At 37.5% G+C, this 12,597-nt stretch overlaps 1 protein-coding gene and 1 long non-coding RNA gene across 2 annotated transcripts in view; both read right to left on the reverse strand.

Annotated features, from left to right (window-relative positions):
- LOC143303288 (UPF0489 protein C5orf22 homolog) overlaps window positions 1–12,597 on the reverse strand; it is a 339,177-nt gene that overhangs the window by 175,253 nt on the left and 151,327 nt on the right. The gene's annotated exons all lie outside the window — the stretch shown is intronic.
- Window positions 1–12,597, reverse strand: part of LOC117158721 (uncharacterized) — a 183,330-nt gene that overhangs the window by 156,337 nt on the left and 14,396 nt on the right. The window lies entirely within an intron of this gene.

The raw sequence follows: 12,597 nt of genomic DNA on the forward strand, positions 1-12,597 counted from the left end.
AAAATGGCGTAATATGTCGCGCCATTATTTGCACCCATCCAAGGACTTCTCCTTCTTCTGATTGCTTTCGCTACAAGAGACACTCTAAACGAACCGCAACTACCTTTTCGGCCGTAATCTCTTCCTAATTGCTATTTAGGGCTGCAGTGGTTATACAGGCGAATGAAACGAAATTGGAGTTACTTTAGCGAATATCGGATGAATGTAAGGGGAGAAGAAAGAAGATGCATTTACTTGTTCATTTTCTTATTTGGCAATGTAAATATTTAATTTCTTTCGCTGTATCTACGTAGAATTGTGTATCTTCGTTCTTTGTCAATCTAGCGATGCTATCCTTCATTGAAATTGTTCAATTGGTTAATTGAAATCAATAGCTTTAATAAATCAAATCCTATGGTCTGCGTCAAAGGATACGATAATGTGTTGGATATTCAGTGGAAAGTATTCCGTATTTGTATAAATACGTAGATATTTTTGACGTCTATGGAATGACGATTAATCAATTTTCTAGGAGCTATTTCATTAGTTATATTACAAGGATATTCATGAAAAAGAGATTGAAGGAAAAGGATTCTTTAATTAAACCAACAGACATACGATCATCAAAACGCTGTAGGTGATTTTATAAAATAAATTCCAATCATATGCACTTGTATATGTAACTATCATCATGTATATTCCAATATGTCTATAAATCTACTAAAAATATGTCGCTACAAATAAAATACTTTGACGCTTCTAAGACCAAGTAGCCATTAACATCTACTGTGTCTTCGATTAAACCAACAAATTTACAACCGCTGAGATAATTTACAATTACTATCGTCACGATCCCTGCCCTACCCATACTCCGCGCTAATATACCCATAAATTTACTAAAAATGTGTGTAGGTGATTCTTCTTAAACCTCGTTTAACTGTGATTAATTCATCGTAAAACCAGACGCTATTGACAACATGCTCACGAATCCCGTGGCACAATGTCGGGGGAATCGAAAGGTGACGCGTCGAAACCGTCATTTTTACCGGGCTCGACGCTGATACACGATCATTTTTGTTTCTTCCGGCTAGTTATGGCACTGGCGTATAATAGTGGCTTTAACTGCGTTCGCAAAGTGGCGTAATTTATTGCGCCATTATGCTCGGCTAAGGAGCTGCTTGTTGCGAACGACGACGAGACCCGGTGAGTCGCGTGCATGCGGACGTGATTTAAGTTAAGGAGGATGACTACCGTGTCGCTATTACGAGGGCCGCGAGTTCCACCAAACCGGGACTTTCCATCGACGTTACTCGGACTATAAATGCCTCGTTTACTCCTTTAACACCCTGTTCGAGGAAAACGCCAAATTCATCAAATATCGGTCGTCCAGACGCTTGTTTTTATAGACGTTTCCCGCGGTAACGCAAGATGCGATAAATTTTCCACGATTACTTGTCAAATACGGTCATTCGGGGATCACGATAGAACACATTCGAAACTGGAGAGAAGTTGCAGTTTGGCAAACATAAAGCGTATTGCGCGATCAACAAGCTGAAGGTTTGACGATGAAATATTTAAAGGCTGTTTAGTCTCAAAACTTGTAAGAAAACGCGTAAGATCTTCGGTGGAAAAGTTTGTAACACAATCACGAAGGAAGGCTATTTCCAAACAGAAATTTGTCGAGTAGAGTATCGTCGGCAATGATGATCAGTTTTCTCAAAACTTATCCTTCAATGCTCTTTAAACGATTGAATAATCTTAAAACGATGCGAACGATGATCACGAATACTTGTGTTTAGAAAATAATATATTCTGAATATCCAAATCCTGAATAAACAAAAGGAAGCGTGACTAATCTGAGCTCGGCCAAAGATAGATTCGTTTCGACGCTCGAACAGATCAGATTATTTCTTCACTCGCACAATCTAAAATTCAATCTAAAACGAAAGTAGGCACGCGAATCGACTCTCATCGTTCTCCGACTTATTATCCTGATTCCCATTGCTTCTAGCCTAAAACAGGAAACCACACCACTCCTTCGCTAATCCTAACTAACCTTTAATATCTTCTAATCGAACGAGTCTATCACTGTCTCCAACCATCCGAATCTAATACATCAGACAGAAGGTACTCCAACCCATCGTCCAAACCTGATTCCCGTTATCCCCAACCTAAAACAGAAAACCATATCTACCACTCCTTCGCTAATTCACAATTTCCACAAACAAGCTGACTAGTTTAATCATATTAACGATCTTCGAGTGAAATGTCCGCGAGATTTAGTACCAGCGTACGACCGCTCCCAACTCCCAACAGCTTCTAACAAACGAAAATGATTCCGCGCGATACGATCGACCCGTAGACGGAAAAAGTCGGCGAAACCCACGCGCGGTGTACGACAAGAGGAGGGCAAGGTTGAATCGTTTGTAAAAGCGAAGGAAAATCGTGGGAAGTGGTGAGAGACTAGCGAAGCGTGCCTCCTATTTGCTCGTCCGCGGATCATTAGAGGCACACGCTTGCCTATCGAGTTAATAAGCGTTTGGCTTTACGAGAGGATACGCAAATGAAACACGCAGAGGAAACGCGTGTTCACTCTACTCCCACGCTTCACCTGGACGCGAGAAACGACGAAACGAATAACCTGAATGCTTTAAATCCGTGTACCTATCGACTAGGACTATTGCGGACGTCTACGGGCGTTTAGAAATGAAATTATTTTTATTGTCGTAAGTACATTGTACATTGAGGCGCGTTTCAAATGTAATAATTTGTTCCGCAGTATGGAAGTACACGTAATTCTCGTTATGTACGTAACTACATTTTGGTTCGTGAATATTAAAATATTTATAATAAGTGAGATAAGTTCGAAAAATTATCAAGAATTTATTAGAATCTTCGTTATTATTATCTTTTGTACGACTATGGATTATGAATAGAATACGGATGTTTATGCAGTTTGATACTTTTACGAATTATGAGACTAAAGGAACGCGATCTACATAGTTTGTTTCATCTGCAAAAACATTATAATACTCAACTTTGAATATCTACCATTTTTTCTTCTTTTTTACATATTACATGTATTCTGCAGGCTTATACACTCTCAGACCTTTTTCAATTTTCTCGATATATTTTTCTCAATAAAAATTATTAGATTTACCATTATGTTTGTTAGTCTCTCGTTTGATGTATTCTATGTAATATAAATGATTCCAGGAACCAGATTCAGAATTTTAGAGACTTCGTTGAATTTTCCAATTAATTTGTCAAAAAATTGTACGCGTCAATATATAACACTTAATTCGTTACTTTTTCGTAATTGTTGCAAACAACTGGCCAATCCGACTACTAACTAATTTGTAACAGAAAAAGAAACTTTGTCTAGAATGATTAATAATGATAAATAATGATTTCCACGTTAGAACTCCCTATTTCAGACCTACTTCCTACAAAATTTAATCTTGTCAGTCGTACGATCTTTTTGGAAAACTAACGATGCATACCAATTGCATTCTGCCACTATGTTGAGTTATAGAGACAAATATATACACATTTATTTATTTAAAGTTATGAATCTTACAGTATCAATATTAGTCAGGAATATTCAGGTTTGTTTCCATTTGTATGACTAGGAATACATGATTTATTGTCAGCTACACCTCGACAAGTACGAATTAAGTCTACACTTTCAACGAGATGATTCGTCGTGCACTAACTGCACGTCCTCCAGTTATGATAATTTTACGATATCGCTCGCAAAGTCGATACAACTGAAAGATGATTATTGAGAACGAGCCGGATGACGTATTATTCCGGATCGTTTTACGTCTTCGCATATTTCCTTTCCCATGCATTTTATTGATTAGTCCAGATGAAGTACGCATATGTATGTCGGGTTTACATTAGAATTAGGGTTAGGGGCGTGAAACGAATCTTCGTTTGGGTTACACGTTGTCGTTATGCAATAGAGAAGACATTGACTAGTGCAAATACGATTATTATAGAACCGGACAAGTAACCGTGGTAGTTAGGTACTCGAGAAACTAATGACAATGATCCTAGGTTCAATAACGAATCCGCGGTCGACGGGATGATAGATGAACGTACTCACAAAATCTAAGTCGGATGCGTAATGTTCCCTGGTCGTAAAGGGTTACTCTTTTTCATCGATGAGATCGCGAGCGGGAATGCCTTTCCCGTCCCGATGATGCCACAGAGGAAAACTATAATGGGGTGTGTCTAAGGACACGAGATCATCGGATTCGTCGAGGAAAGCCTTCGTTCAGAAAGTAAGGGAAATTGGCGTTGCTGCTAATTGGTCAATCTCCATATCGGTGGTTAGAAAAAGATGCTAGCCGCCCTCGAGGGAAAGTTGCTAGTGGGAGACGCCGCTCGTTGAAAAATAGGTCTCCCCTATTTTCCCGTAGTTGGGACAAAGACTGTTTGTCCGTTTGAAGGACTTTAGTTGACTAAATCTTAAGATTTATAACGGGCCCTCGAGCTAGCTGACCATGTACTGCGGAGACGCATCGACATCTGGCAATCATCTTACTCGAAGAATAGGGTCTACGTGTGGCGAGCTACGGGATAGAGACCGTTGGAATGTTTACTGTCGAGTGTTACAACTATTTCCTTTTTAAGGAGAGCTATAGAATTATTCCATGCCTTTGTTAGACAAAGCGTTCATCCCGTGACCGCGGCTACGTTCGGCGACTGGCTGTCGCCTCGAGCCCAAGCTCATTATCACAACTCTCGAACAATTACAATCGGATTGAATAACTACAATTGTTTAATTACAGCTATAGTAGACTCTAGGTTACAATGTTGCGGGATTGATCAAAATTCCAAAGACTCCGGTGTTCTTTCATCTCCGACATGTATATATAGTAATATAAATAGTACGATCGATGAGATTTGTATTTCAGACATTCGGATATTAAGATACTTGGATGAAGAAAATCTTTGAAAAATGTTCGAAGAAAATTCGGTACATCTAGACGAGACACTGAAAATACTAAATAGAGGTTGGTGTTTGTAAAGAATATCATCTTCCAAAAATTGCGAATGATAAATTCATGAAAAGTAAGCTATGAATTTATTACTTTAAACGTCTAACATACAACAGGAAAATACGCACAAAGAAGAAAAAAAACAAGAAAAAATCTACTAAAGGAATTCTTTAAAGAATCAAATTATCATCCGTCATATTATAGAAACCTGTTAACGTCAAATCATAAAACCAAGTCGATCTTTCCTTGTTAGACCAGATAACTTGCCACCAAACTCTCAACAAACCTCGTTCAACTTAATCACCGAACGTCTAATGTTTCTAAAATGACTCCTTAATTAAGAAAGCGAGGAACTGAGAGTAAAATTTCACTCATCCTACTATGGACATCTATTAGATCATTAAGAATCCTCCGACGTTCTCCGCGTGGAATGAAGATAGCAGATTACACGGCGCTCTGGTCCGTATTTTTCGCGATACTCAAATGAAACGTATATGCACTGCCCGATGGTATCTCCAAGTTTCGCAGGATTGACTCGGGTTTCATCGCTCGTATGTGGCAACGAGACTCGAAGAAATGAAACTTCAACACGGTACGTTATTTCCGCTAATTTATCAACAGCGACGATCTTGTGGTCAAACGTACGCAAACTAAGACAGTATTAATCATAAACCGCGATCAGATATATTCGCCTGCTGCTCCACCAAGTGTTGACGTGCGATCGTTGCATATCGTCTAACCGTTTCAACGTATGAACCTGTCACGAAAAGCGTAGATATTATCTGTGTAAATTTAATGGGACCTTTAAAAATCGACCAACCCGGGATATAAAAGTGATTAATCTTTTGACACGTCTCGCATTCGTGTTTAGACTGATTCGTTTCTTGTTTCGAGAAATCCGATTCGTTTCGTTGTACGGGATTTCTGTAAGAGAAAAAAGTTGACGTGCGTAGACAGAATGATATAGTGGTTAAAAGCGTGAAATAATCTTTGATAAATTACATGGAAATTAGATCCGTTTTTATGACGCATGTAGCGTAATACGCGATGAAATTATTCTACACTCGGAAAGAGAAAATATACAATAGAAATGCGTATAATATTATTAATTATACAACTTCTGGCTTGTAATTTGTAAATAATATTTAATACAATATTTGATCGTACTTGTTGATTATGAAAACGATGCCATTCAGAGTGGGACAAATACTCTGCAGAAATCGAAGGTTATACAAATTCTTCGATAATCGTAAATTCATAAATATAATAGAATTAGTCCAAGAGCTTCGCTCTATATGAATAATATCACGATATTATCGCATGTTCCGAATAAAAGAAAACTATGAACTCGTTAAAATTCAAATAGCTGGAAATAACATGTCTACAACATCTATCAATACAAACTTCAAATACCCCAACTATGAATGTACGAATGAGAAGGATACTCAGAAAACTATTCATCATCGTTCAGAACGTAATAGGTACATGTTTCACTTTCTTAATTATAACGTCCTGTTCTATGAAGAATCGATATCGATATCGATACCATTTACCATATCGAAAACCTCAAAGTAACAAATATCCCGATCCGCATCTCGAATCGGAAAAAGAGAGATTAATTGCTGTTTTGACGAATCAGACGGAATAGTAGCTGACTGCATCGAAGGGAGTAAAAAGTAGCGTACCTACATAACGTAATCTTGTCAGACGTAGCTCGGGATAATGAGAATCGCAATCAGGCCGGAGACTGGATATTTCAGGTGATGATCACGATCGCCCTGGGCCTTAGTTTCGATTGCAAACGATTTATCTTTCGTGCTGACCACGGCAGCGACCGACTATAATCAAGGAAACATCACTCTGGTGGACAGACTTTGGAGCCAGTTACACAAGAGAAAAATACGCCAGATAAAACGTAATGCTCGGTCACCGGAAATGACGGGTTCATCGTCACGCCCTTCTGCAAAGTCCTTCTAGAACGACGTTTAAGGAAAGGACATTGCACCATGGTCTATAAATGAAATTTAACAGTTCAATGGTCTGAAGATTATAGAATTTAAATTTTAGGAAGAAAATGATTTGGAATTTTATATATAGGTTCCTTCATATTATCTTTGAAGGAATTTCGTTAATTTAAGTGGCAACGTACCACTGTTCTGGAAATTAGATATTCTTGATTATTGTTTTTTGTTATTACCTCACGTTATATTACGTTTCTAAAGACAATCTTAAAATTCAATTCGATGTTGATCAATTTTATACAGTTTTATCAGTATTTATTTTTTCATACAATATTACCAGTTTCGTTCTCTTTATCCGACTTTATTTCATAACGTTATGCTATTATTAGTTTGTTAGAAAATTTCGTAAATTTATCAGCTATGTTGGAAAAGCTTGTATCTTTGTATTTAATAAATCCGCCTATCTAGCATGAAAGTCATAAAATTAAAACAAATAGATGAACCCATATCATACCTTTTTCCCGTGCTCTTTACTTCATTCGTTATATTTCGATTTATTTCTAACATATTAAAATTCACTGCTGGTCTGGCATTGCTTGTACGCATCGTAGATAAATTGTGCGAGTCAAATTCCACAAACATGCTAAGAAAAAAAGACACGTTCGATTAAGAATAATTACGCAATTAAGATTTCGTGCGGGCCAACGTATGAAATATTAAAAGTATAACGTTCACGAGCCAAACGACCTATTCTTTGAATTATGATGTTAAGATTGTTAACCGTGGGTGGCGCAATTCCGTTGAATTATATATTCCGCGCGCAACGTTGAATACAGACCGTAATTTCGACGTTTAAACGGAGGATTAACAATTTAATAGTCGACCCCTAACCTCAACGAGGAAGGTTTCGGTCGACGAATTCTGGAAGCCCCGACCTGTTTCCTCCGGCACAAAACAAAAAAACACGCGGATAGTAATTATCGCAACGACCGACTGTGAATTTTAAGCCTCCGCCGTTTTTGGCCAGCCTTAAGTCTGATTGGCTAATGACTTCATTCGTGAAAGACGAATATGGCCTGCGAATATATTTTTGCTTTAAAAGGGGATACTCTTTTTACGAGTTCCTGGTTTAATTGCGGCCCAGATGAATGTTCGTTCAGAGCATGTTTGGTAAGAACTTTTCTACATAATGAAATATGTTTTCTGACTGGAAATTTGTATAATTAGTAGCTATATAGTTTGGTATCGTTGTGTTTTTGTGGATAAGATTGAATATCCGTAACTATACATAATAATAACAATAATAATAATAATTTATTTTGCTTCGACTTTGCCATCAGAAAATTATACTTGCGTACAATTTTTTTTAGTCGTACATTTCCTTATCCGATCTTCTGATTTATCCTTTCATAATTTATTCTTACGCTACCATTAACATCGTTCGTACATATTAATAGTCTACGTTAGAAGTTATTGCTATTTTAAAACTATCATTTCCGCCAGCCAGCCGTTTGCTTATTGCACCTTTTAATCTTTCATATTTCTTCCAACATCTTTTTCATTACCTTTTTCTATTTCTTCCTACCATTCTTTCCTTTTTCCTTCTTCAACCATTCCTCCATCGTTTCGATCTTTTATCCCCTAAATTATTTTATTTTATCCTCTAATTATATATATATACCTCATGACGAATTTATGTTTCACGAGGAGTGTTCGTGGAAAATATAAAGTTTCAGAAGAGAAGAACAAAAGCTTGAACTTGACGATAGTTTGAGGAAGAAGAAAGATTTGTATATGAAGTTATTTGCACAAAATATTATATCGTATATTAATTAGAACATTAATTTCAACTATTTCGTTAAACCGCGAAACTTTACGAAATAAGAATTCTTTAAACAAATTGAAACAAGAATCGTTTACTCTACGCCTCCCGTGCCGCACTAAAATTTCGCATCAACATGAAACACAGCGGACAAATCATGAAATACGAATTGTAATTCATGAACGATTCATAAAACGAACACGATGGAAAGATCGCGGTATAAAAATTCGATACGAAAGTTCATGAAAAGAGAATACTAATTCCTACCCTACATCTGACAAACAAGTCGAGAAAGAGCTTCGAATACCTGCTGCAAAGAAACTGTCGATCGATTCGTTTCGAATAATTCGACACACCCCTATAAACACACAACGATCAAAGAAGAATTCATAAAACAGTTTCATGATAATTCCTATGTATTTCGAGATCGCGACATGAATAAATACGACGTCTCGAATTTCCGTGCGAGAACCAATAATAATAAGGATTCACGAGACGAAATGAAAGAAACGTCGAAACGATCTCGTTAAGTTTGCCTCGGCTACCAGGTGCATCGTGTATTGACACTGAAAATTTACGGCGTGTCGCGAGGACCACTCATTATGGGGGCACCTGAGGCCGGTCGTGTATTCCCGCGCGATTATTTCTCCGCCAACGAAATGTTTTTTCTCGAAAACCGTGACTACCCGTGATCGAGCGAACGCGAACACTGTCATTATCCTCCTTCCTGTTCGCGAGCCGCTTCGTGTCAACGCGCACGCATATTTCAAACACGTTTGCATATGTATTATGCATACAGGGTGATTCCGAACCAATGTAGCCTGCATATTAAATCTACAAATGAGAAAAAAATGATAATAAATACGTATCGATTAACTTTTTGCCATGCAAGTAAAAGAATATTAATTTCTTTCTTTGGTTGGAAAGCGTAGAAGGTTCGGCGAGCAGTTTTTATAAGACAAGTAGCTGAACGAAAAAATATGATCTTTTTTAATTTCGCGACGCCATGTGACGATCAAATATGTATTTTATTGATTAACAATGATCATGGATCCGCGAAGATAACATTTCTTTAAAACATTGTTATAAATTCTGATCCTACGATGTTCGAAGTAACGCTTTATACTACAGATTAGTGGAAAAAAGGACAAAAAATAATATTTATACAGATTTATATTTTTACGAACATAGAAACGCAACCTAAGCAGAGAATCGTTTCAGCCTTTAAATATTACAATACGAATATTTTATTAACAAGTTTTGTTCGGTATCTTTTACTTTGATTTAGGAATTAACCCAGCAGTCGTCTAATTAAAAATTTCTGTCGACTATTGCTCCGATATTATTAAGCTTGCGAATCTTTTTATTCGAAGAAAACATATACGATTGAACACTAATTTACAGAATATTCGATCGTTAACTTGAACCTGCCCGATATCGTGAATTTCATAACATCCATTTAGCATTATGCTGTACATGTGTCACGTTAATCTCGATGCGAGGATCTGACAGTGGACTAAACCGAACCATCTTGATTGCAATATTTAATCATTGTCGCTGTGTAAGTTACCGTGTACCCTGTCAACGCGGTTCCTTCCGTCTGATCGCATACAGAAACATCTGCGAGAAACCGATGGGCGTGGAAACGACGTTTTTTTCAAATAGAAATCATCCGTTTTTGATCGTAGATCGATGTCGCCGCTGTCGACACCAGTTTGCTAATGTGACCCGCTCGATCAGCTTTGCCTTTTGCCACGTCAAATTACCGGCCACGTTTCCACCCAGCCTTCACTTCCAGGATCTCGATCGTAGACATTCGATGTCCGATATCGAGGCGATTACTTTAATCGGCACGATCGATTAAAGTCGTCGCGCTAGCAATTTCCGTGCTGGTGTCGAGCGGAAATGATTCTTTAATTATAGTCTAAGAAAATCGATGACGAAGATTCGAGGGCAATCCAGATGCACAGAGGTGCAATTGAAAGCTGACAACCGCGAAGAAAAACGGAATCGGTCGAGGGTTTCATGGATCATCTGCAACGACCGCTGCTCAATCGGCCGTAAAAAAGGTGAGCCTGGTTCATTTCCTAGACGGTACTTTCTTCGGGTGGTCTATTTTTCGAATCTTCGATCAGTTTTTTCTTCTGAATCGTTCTGAACAATTGCTTGGAATATTCCCTGCTTCCGCCTTCTGTTTTTATCCTCTGTTTAGAGATTCCAAAGTTTCTCGCGACTGGACTGTGGATTTTGACGTATCCATAGGAAATATTGCACAGAACGCACACGACATGAAGAAATGTATAGGATATTCTAAGTACAGTGTTCTCTACTATATTTGGTAAGTGAAACAATTTAATAATTATATTTCCAAAAATATGAATACTTTCGTAAAATTACTTGTAACAGATGTTAAGCGACCTTATACTTTCTTTAAGATTTTTTCAGTCGGATTCGTTTGATTTGTTGTAACGTGTACGATGAAATAGAAATTTTAAATAACTCGCTTTATACGCGCGTTAAAAAGAAGTAAATTCGTTAAATCAATGAAACGGTCAATAAGATATAAATCTACTTCACTATTTTTGGATACAGTAAAAGTTAAAACGTACTAAGGAATAAGCAATATCAGTGAATCTCGCCCATACGCTATCAATCAGCATAATTAAAGAAGCTATTTCACGAATCTTCCAATGAACCCAATTAAAATCTTCAAAATCCCTTTACCATGCCGCCGTGCGCCATTACGAAACAAGTCGTTCGAAACGAATTCTTCCACTTGAGCCTTTTCCATCGACAGAAGAGACAGAAACCAGCACTGCCAGCAGCGTGCACCACCATGAACAAGCAATCCGTTCTCCAAATAGGAATCGATGGCGAGGCGCTCGTTAAGTCTCAGTCTTTCGGTACGCATCGACGAGCAAAAGGACCGAAAACCGAGCGTTAGTGTTAATTGGGTCGTCGCCGTTTACCCAATAATTACGAAACATTGCTTCAATATAGAATAAATTATTTTATAGAGGATCAGAGTTGATAGGCGAATTTTACGAGATTTGATTTCTATTTTCAGTAAATTAATTAGCATATTTTTTTTCAACTGCTTCCGCCTCAGTAAAAGTATTATTAAAGTTTCATTTAATATTTAAATTAATAATTTATTTTTCTTCTGTACAATCTATAAATTAATGATTTACCTCAATCGGACGAAACAACTTTAACCGAGCTTTTTGTCAATTCGGCACACGTCCCAAATTTAATTACAATTCCAGAATTGTCCAACCACGACGTCTAAGTACTCTTACCCGACTAAACCAGTGTTATGGACGAAATTTCACAAGTCGTAAGTTACGAACTGTCAGCACCTACTGACAAATTTCCATACAATGGGTAACTTTCTAAAGGGAAAAATTATCGTGCAAGAGAGTCCTGGTAACCCTATCCATCACGGAACGCTAAACGTATAATTCGATCTGTAGATGTGACATTTCCAGACAATAACCAAATTTCACGTACACTATCTTCTGATTCTATCTTATTCTATCTTAATATTTATTTTTATGATTGCGTAAAAAATAGTAGATCCATCGATTAGTAAACGTTCTTTAAAAATACGGCATAAATCAATTCTCATAGCCACAAGCTCTAAATCTCTCTCAACCTCTAAACAAAAATATCAGAATTTTGCTACAAACCTTCTAGCCCGAGTGTAGTCAACCCGAAGCAAACCTGTCCTCGGGTAAGTGTTTTAAGCGTCGTACTGAATCCTGTCATTCGGAATCCAGCACATAATACCGTAATTTTGTGACCAGCTTCATAATTATTCTTACAC

The sequence above is a fragment of the Bombus vancouverensis genome, chromosome 1 (assembly GCF_051014615.1).
Source record: "Bombus vancouverensis nearcticus chromosome 1, iyBomVanc1_principal, whole genome shotgun sequence".
Classification (NCBI taxonomy): Eukaryota; Metazoa; Arthropoda; class Insecta; order Hymenoptera; family Apidae; genus Bombus; species Bombus vancouverensis.